Below are 13,831 nucleotides of genomic sequence, written 5' to 3' on the forward strand. Positions count from 1 at the left end.
CAACAGAAAGAGTGTTTCCCAAATTTAACCCATAGAAATTTTTGTTACAATTATTACCAGGATTAAAGATTAGAGTACCATAAATTATCATAAAGTTGTACTGAAATACAAATAAAGATTATATTAAAAATGACATTAGGAGATGAAATAATTAAGTCTAAGTAGTTGATTAAATTTCATTTAACATATCAAGACTTGGGCAGCCCGGGTGGCTCAGCGGTTTAGTGCCGCCTTCAGCCCAGGGTGTGATCCTGGAGACCCTGGATCGAGTCCCACATTGGGTCCCCTTCATGGAGCCTGCTTCTCCCTTTGCCTGTGTCTCTGCCTGTGTGTGTGTGTGTGTGTGTGTGTGTGTGTGTCTAATGAATAAATAAATAAAATTTAAAAATAAAATAAAATATCAAGACTTTAGTATTCATGTGGGACTGGACACATAGCTAGTGTAGAAAAATGTCTATGTTTGACATGACTACAAAGAGAAGAAATGCATGTGTGCCAACTAGAAAAAAAAATGGGTTTGCCACTGCTAACAGTAGCAATGCGTTAAGAAATGTATAGTGTCTTCCTCCTGACTAGTCTTTGGAGTGTTCTGTCTCAGAGCTGCCAAGTCAAGATGTCTTCAGGAAATGTCAAAATTGGGCACTCTACCCCCAACTTCAAAGCCATGGTTGTTATGTCAGATGGCCAGTTCAATGATATCAGCCAATCTGACTACAAAGGAAAATCGATTGTGTTCTTCTTTTACCCTCTTCACTTCACCTTTGTGTGGCCTGCAGAGATCATTGCTTCCAGTGACAGAGCAGAAGAATTTAAGAAACTTAACTGCCAAAAAAACAAAAACAAAAAACAAACAAAAAAGAAACTCAACTGCCAAGTGATTGGTGTGGATTCTCATTTTTATTGCTTGGCATCGATCAACATACCCAGGTAACAAGGAAGACTGGGATCCACGAACATTCCTAATACCCATGAACATGGTATTAGATCTCAAGTGTACCAGCATTCAGGACTATGGAGTCTTAAGGCTGTTGAAGGTATTTTGTTCAGGGGCACCTTTATCATTTGGTGATAAAGGTACCCTTCAGCAGATAACTGTGAGTGACCTCCCAGTGGGCTGGTCCCTGGATGAGATTCTGAGACTTCCAGTTAACTGACAAGCATGGGGAAGTGTACTTAGCTGGCTAGAAGCCTGACAGTGATACCATCAAGCCTGATGTCCAGAAGAGCAGAGAATATTTGTCTAAGCAGAAGCGAGCACTGGGCCATTTTAGGGCAGGCTGCAGAGGGCAGCCATGAAGACAGAACCTCCTTTGCACTATTGCCATGCTTAAAACACAAGACTTCAGACTCCGTACAGATGTTGTACAGGACAGGACAGGCCTTTCCTCCAGGGGTTGAGGAGGCCAGTTTCTTCCTCTAGGGAGAATGGCCTGAGCTATGGCTATGGGGCAGGTCAACTGCTGTATACAGTAGTCGGGCATCATTTTTTATCTTTTGTTGCTTCTATTAAACTTGAACTGAGGGAAAAAAAGCAATATGTGGAGAAATGAATTCTATATGGCTGATTGACATCCTGCAGATTAAAATTCGGCTGAATGTATGTAGTCACAAGCCTCTATAGGTTTGAGCATGAAAAATAAACAAAAGGTAGAGAAGATCTAACTCCCAAGGGTTGCCAAACTGTTGTAGTTTCCTTAGCACATCCCAAGTATCACACAACTTGTAAAGTGTTCTTTACTATTTATACACATTGTTGCTTCATACAACATAGAAATTCCTGTATCATAGTATGTAAGCTGGGTTATAAAAGCCTCAAACTTTTCAATTACCACCTATAGACAGGATCCTATTAAGATTGTATTTATTTATTTATTTATTTGAGAGAGAGTGCACAAGCAGGGTGAGCGGCAGAGGGAGATGACATGATCCTTTTTTACAAACATATAACCAATATGATTTGTGGTCTCAGGCCAGATTTTTTTTACTTAAAACTCGGATTTTGACTGAAACATCTGGGTGGGTAGTGAACAAGAGAAATCTGTGGGGTAAGGGTGAGGAGTTGAAGAGTTGGGTTTTACCACACTGGTACATGTAGGTGAAGATTTTTAGTAAGCAAATGAACATCCACATCTGAAGTTCAAAACTAAGTTGACTAAAGATTTGGAATTCACTAACAACTGATAGAAAATGAAGCCAGTGAAGTTGTGAAGATCATTCAGATGGGCTGTTTAGTATATAATAATATGAGAAAAAGTCTAAGGAGAGAAAAGCTCATTATTTAATGCTTAACCAGAGAAAAGCAAGAACTCCTTTCAGAATGACAATTGAACAAAGCCTGTTTTATATGAAAGTACATCATATTATTGCCTTTCATTTAGTTTATTTTCTCAGGCCTTGCAAATCACACATACACACAAACACACACACACACACATGCAGAGTTCATAATTGTGGTTGTGGTACAAGAATGCTATAATAGCAAAAATGTTTACCCAATATTTACTGTGTGCCAGGCAATGTGCTAAGTGTTTTATATAAAGTAAATCATTTAATCTTCATAATAGCCTATTCTAGTCACTTGTTGCCATTAGTGAACTAAACTAAAGGTTGATGTTTTAAAACAACAGCCATTTATTATATTTCATGTTGATTAAATCAGTTAAAAACTCAGACAGGGTTAGGATTGATGATACTTATACTCCACATGGAGGCAGCTGAGGTCATTATATGGTATTCAGTTGGTAGATGGGCTGTTCTGAAAGGTCCTAGAGGCTTAACACACATGTGATATACCTTGACTGGAATGGCTGGAAAGCTGAGTTCAGCTGGTACTGGTATCCAGAAGACTTACACATGATGTCTCCAGTGTGGCTGTTAAGAGTAGTCAAATTTCTTATATGATTGTTAAGGACTCTGAGAGACAGTTTTCCAAGGCAAGAATTCAAAAAGGGATGAGTAAAAGTTGCATAGCTTCAGATCTAGCCTTATAAATCCCAGAATCTCACTTCCATTGCAGTCTATTCATTAAGAGCTTCACAAAGGACAACTCAGACTCAAAAAGATGAAAATTGGACTTTACCTTTCAAAGGAAAGAGTAGCAAAGTATTTATAGCCATCTTTAGTCTATCACAAAGCCCTGTATGATAAATATGATTATTAATACATATTGTGAAGCAATTGTTGTAGAATAGCTATGGCCATTCAGAGGTGGAAAATAGTCTGATTTGCATTAATACTTTATATAGAATATTCTCTCTGCCATGACTACCCTTCTAACCGACTATGCAGCTGCATGACCACCTTTCAAAGTTCAACCTCAAATATTACATCCTCCTGAAGCCCGTCTTCAATCTCCAAACTCTGTGTAAACTCTCAGCCCTTTGTGTCTCTATTTTATATTGTTTACATTTATCTCAGGATACTCACCTTACCCCACTTAATATTATAGTTATATTCAGACTTGTCTAATCTCTCCTCTGTTAACCAGACATTTGTTTTACTCATCTTTGGCTCTTCTTTAGCACATAGCATTTAAAAAATGAATTGATAATTACTCATGAATTAATGTTGGATGTGAATCTATTAAGGAAGTATCAGATATCCATTTAATATTTACTTATTGTTTATTATACACCAGAAACTAGGTATAGAAAGGTTAATAAAACATGGCCCACCACTTTACAAGAGTTGACAACATAGTTGTCTGTAAGATCTAAACCCAGGGTAGGGGATCCCTGGGTGGCTCAGCGGTTTGGCGCCTGTCTTTGGCCCAGGGCGCGATCCTGGAGTCCCAGGATCAAGTCCCGCGTCGGGCTCCCTGCATGGAGCCTGCTTCTCCTTACTCCTGTGTCTCTGCCTCTTTCTCTCTCTATATCTATCATAAATAAATAAATCTTTAAAAAAATAAAAATAAAAAATAAACCTAGGGCAGCCCGGGCTGGCTCAGCAGTTTAGCACCGCCTTTGGCCCAGGGCGTGATCCTGGAGACCCCGCGTCGGGCTCCCACATCTTTAAAGGAAAAAAAAAAAATTCTAAACCTAAAACTTAGAGCTCAAGAATTCACACCAGTACAGTTATGGGCAGCCATGACCATGTCTTGAATCCAATTTAAAGTGACAGATTTACCTAGCACAAACTTTAAACTTTTATTTATTTACTTTACAATTTACAAAGGCCTAAACATTCAGAAAATCTCAAAACAAGCAGGACCTATTTTTTGTTAGGACCTATTTTTTGTTCAGTTAGGGGAAAAGGTCTTCTTCCTTCATCACCAAGCCATCTTATCTGCAATTTATTTAAAGTTCAGGGCTGAAAATAAATGTTAACATTTGACTGACAACTTCAAAATATCAATGATAGATCAATACCCTTATTAACAAAAGCATGTTAATTAAATCATATTTCACCAAGCCTTTGGATGTATCACCAATATATTTTATTATTAAGGTGCTATATAAATTTAAAAATCTCTTCATCAAAATTTTTAGCATGATTAATGAAAATTAAATCTTGGTATTGTCAATTCACTATTGTTTGTCCATGAAGTTGTTTCTTTTTCTTTTTTCATTAAATCACCAATAATAATTTTCTAACTTAAAAATGAAGACTAAAAATTCAGGCAATGTTGCATGTCTTCTGCACATAAATTCTTTTAGTGGGCATGATCAGTTCTAATTTATCCTGTATAAATCAGTTTGAACTCAAAGTGACCCTCTGTGAAGAACAATTCCACAAATTAATCTCATCTTTCAAGCAAAAAATCCTTTTGTGTCCATTTCCCTAATCAGTGGACCTGTTCACAGCTACTTCAAGCATTCTGCTTGCTCATATCAAAGTGAAACCTCAAGAAACTCAAGAACAAATTCAGCCAATATAAAATTATTATAAAGTTTAAAGCATTAATCTTGCAGAGAAAGCTGAATTTTAGCAAGGCAAACCCTTCAGCCAAAACAAATAATTTCTAATTGACAATTTAAGCAAATGTTAGTAAATAATGGTAATGAGGGGTTTCTTGGGTCTGTTGGAGACTTGCTACATGCAAAAAGTCATGTTACATCAAAACATAAATTTGGTCATAATATAAAATTAGAGGATAATAACTACCCTACACAGATGGACACCATTCTCTTCTCTTTCTAACAATAATGTATCTAATATTCTATCTCAGTAGAAGAATGAATTATTAACCATAAAGAAAGCCTTATCTTTTATTTCTCTGACAAATCTCCCATTAAAAGTTACCTGTACTCTAGATAATTTTAAAAGAGCACATATTAGGGACACTTGGGTGGCTCGGTGGTTGAGCGTCTGCCTTCAGTTCAGAGCATGATCCTGGAGTCCCAGGATCGAGTCTCACATCGGGCTCCCTGCATGGAGCCTGCTTCTCTCTCTGCCTGTGTCTCTGCCTCTCTCAGTCTTTCATGAATAAATAAATAAAATCTTTAAAAAAAGATTAAGCTCTTAAAAAATAAAATAAAAAAATAAAAAAGAGCACATATTAGAAGGTATCTATTAAGCAACACTTAAATTGAGCACTGATTCAGGAAGAAAGATTAAAATGTGTTTTGATCTACCATGAACTTATTTTTCATTGCAGAGTTAGTAGTAGAAGTTGGCTTTTCCCCCTCTAAATAAAAAGTACTAGAAACAGATTCATGAGACAGAGGTAAATCACAATTTTTAATATTGCTCTCTAGTCTTCTGAGATCAAACAAGTTTTTAAAAAGAGTAGAAAGGATCTTATTCAAAGAAAGATCATAATTTCTCACCATTATAGTCAAGATATAACAATGCACACAGTATGTAGAAAAATAACGGTGGTATTATTTCTCCAGTTTAAGGGTCCAGACAGAAACTATATCAATTCTTACACTTTTCAGGAAAAAAAAAAAAAAAACCTGCATATAACCAAGAAACCTTATCACGATCAACAGAAATAGCACACACCATAAGGCAAAGGCCACTAGTTTTCTATTAAAATCTATTTTCCCTTTATGCCTAGACATATAACTTAACAGAATTTTCCAGTCTCCTTAATAAATTTCTATGACTGTTTTCTCCATAGAATACACTGTGATATATGCCTCTTATGGACCTACATCTTGGGACCATGTCTATGCATCCACCATGTTGTCCTTCTCCTTCTCATCAGCTGAGATTTATAAAGATCCTTCCTCTACCATACAGGGAAAGACAGCTCTTGGGGGTGATAGAGCAACCAATAGAAAGAATCTGGATCTCTGAATAACCTCATAGAACAGAACCATTCCATTTGAACTATTATGCAAAGGAGAAATCAACTTCTATCTTATTTAACATACTGAATCATTATTCTCTTTGTTATAGCATCCTACTCCCCTAACTTATAGAGACCAGTATTTCCTATTCATGAAAGCTATCCAAGAAACTCCACCAGAAGTACTTTTCTTCATTATTTTTTTACGTAATTTCTGTGCCTAACATGGGGCTCAAACTCATGACCCCAAAATCAAGAGTCATATGTCTGACTGACTGAGCAAGTCAGGTGCCCAATTATTCTTGATCAGTATAAGCTTGACTCTAATTGAGAGTGGCAAGGCATTCATATATATAAGTACAAGTTAAAAGCCAACCCCACCAATATAATCCAAATATAGTAATAATAATACCTAAATTTAGCTGTATATAATCAAGTTTCATGATTTGACTTTATGTAAAACTTGAAACTTCTGCATTACTTTAGGGCACAGTCTGGTGACCAATAAAGACGAATTATAAAGTGACATTTGATTTTTTTTTTTTTAGAAATCATTTAAATAATTTTCAACAAGCAGATATTAATAACCGGCTTAGGTATCTGTATTATTTTAGGGTGTGTTTGATATATACATAAATTATTCCCAACCTAATTTAATACTTCAGGAATTCCTGAAAAGATCACTTCATAACTTCCCAAAGTATGCCTTGCTTACTCAAAAATGTCTAGATTTCCTTTAGTAGAGTAAAATATCTAATAAAGGGAAGATCAAATTTGAGACAATCTTCTAAGGAGAAGGAAAAACAAATTGAATTTATATCCAGTTATAAATGATTGATTTCAGATGCTTTTCTAAAAATAGTTTTTACAATTGGAGAAGGACAATCATCATATGGCTTCACTCACAGGTGGAATATAAGAAATAGTGAAAGGGATCATAAGAAAAAGGAGGAAAACTGAGTGGGGAAAAATTAGAGAGGAAGGCAAACCATGAGAGACTCCTAACTCTGGGAAACAAAGGGTTGCCGAAGGGGAGGTGGATGAGGGGATGGGTAACTGGGTGACGGGCACTAGGAGGGCACTTGATGGGATGAGCACTAGGTGTTATACGTTGGCAAATCGAATTTAAGTAAAAAATAATAAAAATAAAATAAAAATAGTTTTTACGGATTTTTACTCGTTTTTACTAGTTTTACCCAGCATCTGGCTGGCTCAGTCAGTGGAGTGAGCAACTCCTAATTTTAGAGTTGTAAGTTCGAGCCCCATGTTGGGTGTAAAGCTCACTTAAAAAAAAATCTTTTAAAATGTAAAAATAGGGACACTCGGGTGGCTATCAGTTGAGCATCTGCCTTTGGCTCAGGCCTTGATCCTGAGATCCTGGGATAGAGTCCCGCATCGGCTCCTCGCAGGGAGCCTGCTTCTCCCTCTGCCTATGTCTCTGCCTCTCTGTCCCTGTGTCTCTCATGAATAAATAAACAAAATCATTAATATATATATATATATATATGAATAAAAATAGTTCTTATCAAAAGATAGGGCACACGAAAAGTAGAAAGGAGAGAGGTATTTCTTAGCATGAAAAGATATAATTCATCTACTTTCAATTCTGTCTAGAATGGATTGATTGACTCTACTACAAATTCTTACCATTTATCAGGAATTCAATAATTATTTGTTTTCTGTTTTCACTCTTTCATTATTATATAAAATGTAAAGTTCCTCAGGTACTTCCTTTGCCTAAGGCATTATATAATTACTATGACTGTACTAAGTTTGCCAACTTTTCATTATAAGAACAGCTAACATCTGAAGAATGTTTACAATTTTATGCTACAATCTTTAAAAAGTTGTCTAGATACAGAAACTGAAATTCAGATAGGTTAAGAAGCGTCCAGATACTACACAGCTAATAATTTGAAAAGCTGCCATTTTCACTTAGGGAAATGACCTCTAAAGCCCATACCTTTAATCACTCTGTTGTACTGCTTCTCAATTTTGTTTTCATAATATCTGCCTGGACATTAAATTGCATAGCCCTATTTTCATATTTACTGTCTAACAGTTATTGAAAACACCTACTCTGACTCTGTTTATAAATTGTATATTGTACACAGCCTTCTTTTCATAATTTTCATTTCATTATATTATTGGCCTTAATATATTTTACAAATATTGCCTCAGTTGATCTATGTCAACTTTCTTATGATAAGTATAAGGAAAAGGAGATGTAAAAATGATTAAACAATAGAGCAGAAGAGAGTTTTTAAAAAGTTGACTCTTGGGGTGCCTGGGTGACTCAGTCAGTTAAACTTTGATTCTTGATGCTTGATTTTGTCTCATGTCATGATCCCCAGGTTATGCAGGGACCCTGCTCCCTCTGCCTCTCCCCTTGCTCTCTCTCTCTAATAAATAAACAAATCTTCTTTAAAAATGCTGACTCTTGCTTCTAGATTGTACACGACTCTTAACCATTTAGAACATATTAACTACTGAGCATTTAAATCTCTTAATTGCTCTACCGAAGCCCATTATCTTCCAAAATTAATTATTTGAATTATACTTTTTCACAGTGATCTCTCAATCTCCTGAATTCAAGTCAGTAGTTTTTCTGCTATGAAATCTTTCTTCTCTTGTAATTTTGCAGAACAGTACATCATTCCAGGAAAATTTTGTCTTAATGAACAGTGGCATCTCCCATTGGATAGCAAATTATTTTTTTAAGATTTTATTTATTCATAGAGACAGAGAGAAAGAGAGAGGCAGAGAGAGAAGCGGGCTTCATGTAGAGAGCCTGACATGGGACTCGATCCAGGGTCTCCAGGATCACGCCCTGGGCTGCAGGCGGCGCTAAACCGCTGTGCCACTGGGGCTGCCCTGGATAGCAAATTAAACAGAAGTAGAAATAGACTAGATTTTAATTATAAGCTATGAAACATCTTATTTTATTTTAGCATATCAAAGATTATCACTCTTATTTTCTTGCTTCCACTGTTTTTTTAGAGAAAATAGTTGATAATCTTGTCTTTATTAGCTCCTTGAAAAGTAATTCATCTTTTTTTTCTAGATGCCTTTAAGGTTTTCTTTTTATCTGTAGTTTTCAGAAGTTTTATCATGATTTGCCAAGGTAATTTTTGTTTTGTTTTGTTTTACTTTGTATTGCATTTATCCTATTTGGATTCTTAGCACTTCTTGCCTTGATATTTTTAGTTAATGTTAGAAATTTCTTCTATACTATCTTTTTATTATTTTTTCTTCATCTTCACTTTGATCTTTCTCCTTTAGTTCAGATTCTTATTATCAATATGAGCTCTTTCAAAAGTCTTCTAACTTTCCTCCCTGCCTCTAATCTGTAAATATATCTTCCCTCACTACTACTACTTTCACAATCAAAACACGCAGTGCCTGTAAGATAAAGTCTAAAGTTCTCAGTAAATGTATCTATAAGGCCCTCATGATATGATGCTTAACATTAATGCAGAAATAACAGACCAATTCCTCACAATTGAAAGATATGAGCGCTTAAAGTACAAAGTAGAGGGCTGAATTACCGTAATTAAGATCTCCACCTAGAGAAGATCATAAAAGCTTTGAAGATTAAAAACAGGTTATCTAAAAAAGAGTGAGAATGGGTTGATTTAGATTTATCACCAATACTGAATGCTAAGAAAATAGATCAATGTCTTCTACTTTACGGAAAAAAGATTTTAACTCTAGAATGATGTACCCAGTCCAATCTTTCCACCTCTCTCTCTCTCTCTCTCTTTCTCTCTTTCACAGGCACACACACAGAGCAGAATAAAAACTTTTGCTTATATTATATGTACTTACTACCTATCTTTTCTTAGTTTATGATGCTGACTAGAAAAATAAGGGACGAGAGAGAGAGAAAGAGAGAGAGAGAGAGAGAGAGAGAGAGAGAGGAAAAGGAGCAATGTGATTCAGAAACTATGTATTCTACCCAGGAAAGGACTAGAGGAAATGACTGGAGAAAGGTACCTCAGTCCCAGAAAGCAACTGATTCAGAAGAGAGTGGGATGATCTATGCTGCTAGGAGGAAGGAATTTGGGAAAAGATCTCTGTTTGAGAACATATGGGGAGAATATGTGAAAATGCCTATTACCTTTTTTAAAACAAGAAGTATCAATTGCTAATCCAAAGCATGGGAAAGAGTGGAGATAGAGTTTTGTTAAGTCATGATTCACATGTGGAGTAAATACATCTTTGGTATGTTTTTAAGTAATTGATAGTTAAAAGAGAATCCATTTCATCATAGCACAGTATATGACCCAGCATAGTCACAGAAATGTAAACTTTCAGAGTCAATTAATGCTGAAAGAGTGCAAAACTTGGTTGCATGTCTCATATCAAACTACAAATGATAAAAATCATAATATATAAACAATAGGTTAGTTGATAAATAGTGAAGAGAGATAAACGTAAAAACATGGAGGAAACAGTAGAGGCAATACTATCACCTCTTAACAATGTATCAGGTCATTATTTATTACCACAAAAGTAACCTGTAGAAGTTATCAAATAAGTAACTCTAAAAGACACCAAAGAGGTCTAATCATATAATTTAGTAATATGTAAGAACCACCAAAAGAAATGAAAGCAAAAATATTTAAAAGAACTTACCCTTAGGGAGCCAATTAGCTGTTGAATAGAATGATTCTGCTTTCTTTGATTACAAAATCTTCTAAGTCATTTTTATTATTGTTACATGTCCATGTATTCCATTTATAATTATTTTCTAAATTTTTAAGAGGTATATTAGGTGGCATTAGGCTTTCCAGAAAGTCTTCCCTAAATATGAAAATCAAAGTGATTTTCCTGTAGTGTTTCCATAGTACCCGATGCATACCTCCAATGTGGCACTAATTTTACTGTACACATATGACTATATGTTCATCTTCTCCACTAGAATCTGAGTTCTTTTGGAAAAGGAACTAAATTTTATTCATTACTTTACCCTCACTATCTGGTACATTGTCTGGCGCATAGTAGGTAATGATTATACGTTTGCTTAATGAATATATAGACAACCATATTGGGTAATCTATCTTTTTAAGTAAGCTCTGCACTCAACATGGAGCTTGAACTCACAACCCCAAGTTCAAGAGTCACATGTTCTACAGACTGAGCCAGCCAGGTGCCCCCCATATTGAGTAATCTATGTTAAATTCAATATTTCAATCCATGCATGGCATTTAATATAGATATTCAAGAGATATTTAATCCCTTCCTTACCTCACTGCATATTTTAACTTTGTAATGACAGCAAATGGAATAGAGATAATGTAAAGCCACGTTTCCAAACCATACGTATTTAACAGACACTGCAAGAAAACTTGAATTATAATGTAATATTCAAAATTCTCACACCTACAATTTAAAAATAAATCAAAAGTTGGTTCTGTCTCATTTTAAATCAACTTACCAAGTTCAAAAATGTTAATATCCCTCACTAACTCACAGCATGCCACTATCAGCCTTAATTTGGTATTATTTCATAGAAATGTTGCAATTACAATTTAGTCCACATTGATCAGCAAAAGTTAAAGGGCAAAATTAATTAATGGAAATGGTAAAGGGCAAAAAATTAATATGATGACACATCTAAAATGCTTAGAGTAAAAGAGGCACTGTTATTCTGAGATTACCCACATTGATTTGCAAAAGAACAGAAGGAGAAATCTGCAAATAAAGCTGAATATCAACACACTAAATTGTATATCAGCAGTTTAAAAAATAATGACTAAAAATGACAGCCACATTATATATTTGAAACTTCTGACTAATAGGCCTAACAATGACTAATGAAATTACACATAAGCTGCGAAGAATATGTACAGCAGCTGCATTAAAACTATGCCTTCCAAGTTGATGTGTGGATTTATATCAAAACCTCATATTTAGGGATCCCTGGGTGGCGCAGCGGTTTGGCGCCTGCCTTTGGCCCAGGGCGCGATCCTGGAGACCCGGGATCGAGTCCCACATCGGGCTCCCGGTGCATGGAGCCTGCTTCTCCCTCTGCCTGTGTCTCTGCCTCTCTCTCTCTCTGTGACTGTCATGAATAAATAAATAAAATCTCAAGAAAAAAAAAATGTTAACAGGGTATTTAAAAAAAAAACAACCTCATATTTAAAAAGGACACATTTCTTACTAAAATGCATGAAAAGTTTTGGATACTATATAAAGTATGTAATATTTTTTAAGTTGTCAAGATTTTCTGGTGGTATTTATTTTGAATACTTAAGGAAGAGTATAATGTTCAAGCAATTCAACATACTTGTAGAATATAAGAGGATAAAGGTTAAGTAGTGGGCGACAATACATATTCTTATCTTTTGGGGGGTTTGTGAGACTTTCAGAGTCCCAACATAAATCAAATCCAGAAATAAAATCAGGGTATTACATTTGCTATTTATATACCTCCATCACTTACATCTCACTTTCTCTTGAGAATAAATTTCAGAGTTAGACCTGACAGGTGTTTTGAACTCCATTTCAGCTAGAAGGAACATGAGACAGATTAGAATGAGAAGCCCTACATCACACAGTTATTAAGTAACAAAATGGACTCTAGGACTTGAATTTTCTGATATTCAATGGTCTTTCCTCTAAATGCTGGTTTCCAGTTCTTGACAGCTACTAAAACACACATATCCCATCAGGTCTCAATTAAGTCATTTTGTAAAATACTGAAACCTGTGGTGAACCATTTTCAATGTAAGTAATTTTTTAAAAAATTTTTATTTATTTATGATAGTCATCACAGAGAGAGAGAGGCAGAGACACAACACAGGCAGAGGGTGCAGGCTCCATGCACCGGGAGTCCGACGTGGGATTCAATCCCAGGTCTCCAGGATCGTGCCCTGGGCCAAAGGCAGGCACCAAACCACTGCACCACCCAGGGATCCCCAATGTAAGTAATTTTTAAAGCCTCTTCCACTTCCTCATCCCAAGGAATAGCTCACCACAAGTACAGTAAATGGGATAAATGATAAAATTTTCATATAACAGCAATATTTTACATTTTCCCAACAAAGCAGTTAGCAGTGATAGTGAATTCTAAGAGGTCATGAAAGAAGTTTAAGAAACACATTTTTATAAGTTACATTTAGAAGGCCACCTACCATATCTTTATGTTTAAAATGATCTTTTTGATCAATTTAAAACAATAAATTTCTCTCTTACTCCTCCTCACCGAGGAGATATAAGGGAGCTTTCAGCAGGACATATTTTTTTGAAGAGAAAGGCCTATGGGTTTGCATTAAATTATTTATAATAATGCAAACATTTTTAGAAAAAAATTTGGGGTGCCTGGCTGGCTCAGCTGGAAGAGTATGGGACTCTTGATACTCTTAGTAGTGGAATTGCTGGGTCATAGGGTAGATCTACTTTTAACCTTTTGAAGAACCTCCATACTGTTCTCAAATTCAGAATTTGAGACCCACATTGGTAAAGATTACTTAAAATAATTAATGTTTATTTTATTTTTTAAGAAGATTTTTATTTATTTATTCATGAGAGACACAGAGAGAGAAGCAGAGACGAAGGCAGAGGGGGAAACAAGCTCCTCACAGGGAGTGG

At 35.5% G+C, this 13,831-nt stretch overlaps 1 pseudogene; it reads left to right on the forward strand.

The window, feature by feature from the left end:
• Window positions 1-613: 613 nt before the first annotated feature.
• Window positions 614-1,296, forward strand: LOC100687872 (annotated as a pseudogene).
• Window positions 1,297-13,831: the final 12,535 nt, after the last annotated feature.

This window comes from Canis lupus, chromosome 8 (assembly GCF_011100685.1).
Source record: "Canis lupus familiaris isolate Mischka breed German Shepherd chromosome 8, alternate assembly UU_Cfam_GSD_1.0, whole genome shotgun sequence".
Classification (NCBI taxonomy): Eukaryota; Metazoa; Chordata; class Mammalia; order Carnivora; family Canidae; genus Canis; species Canis lupus.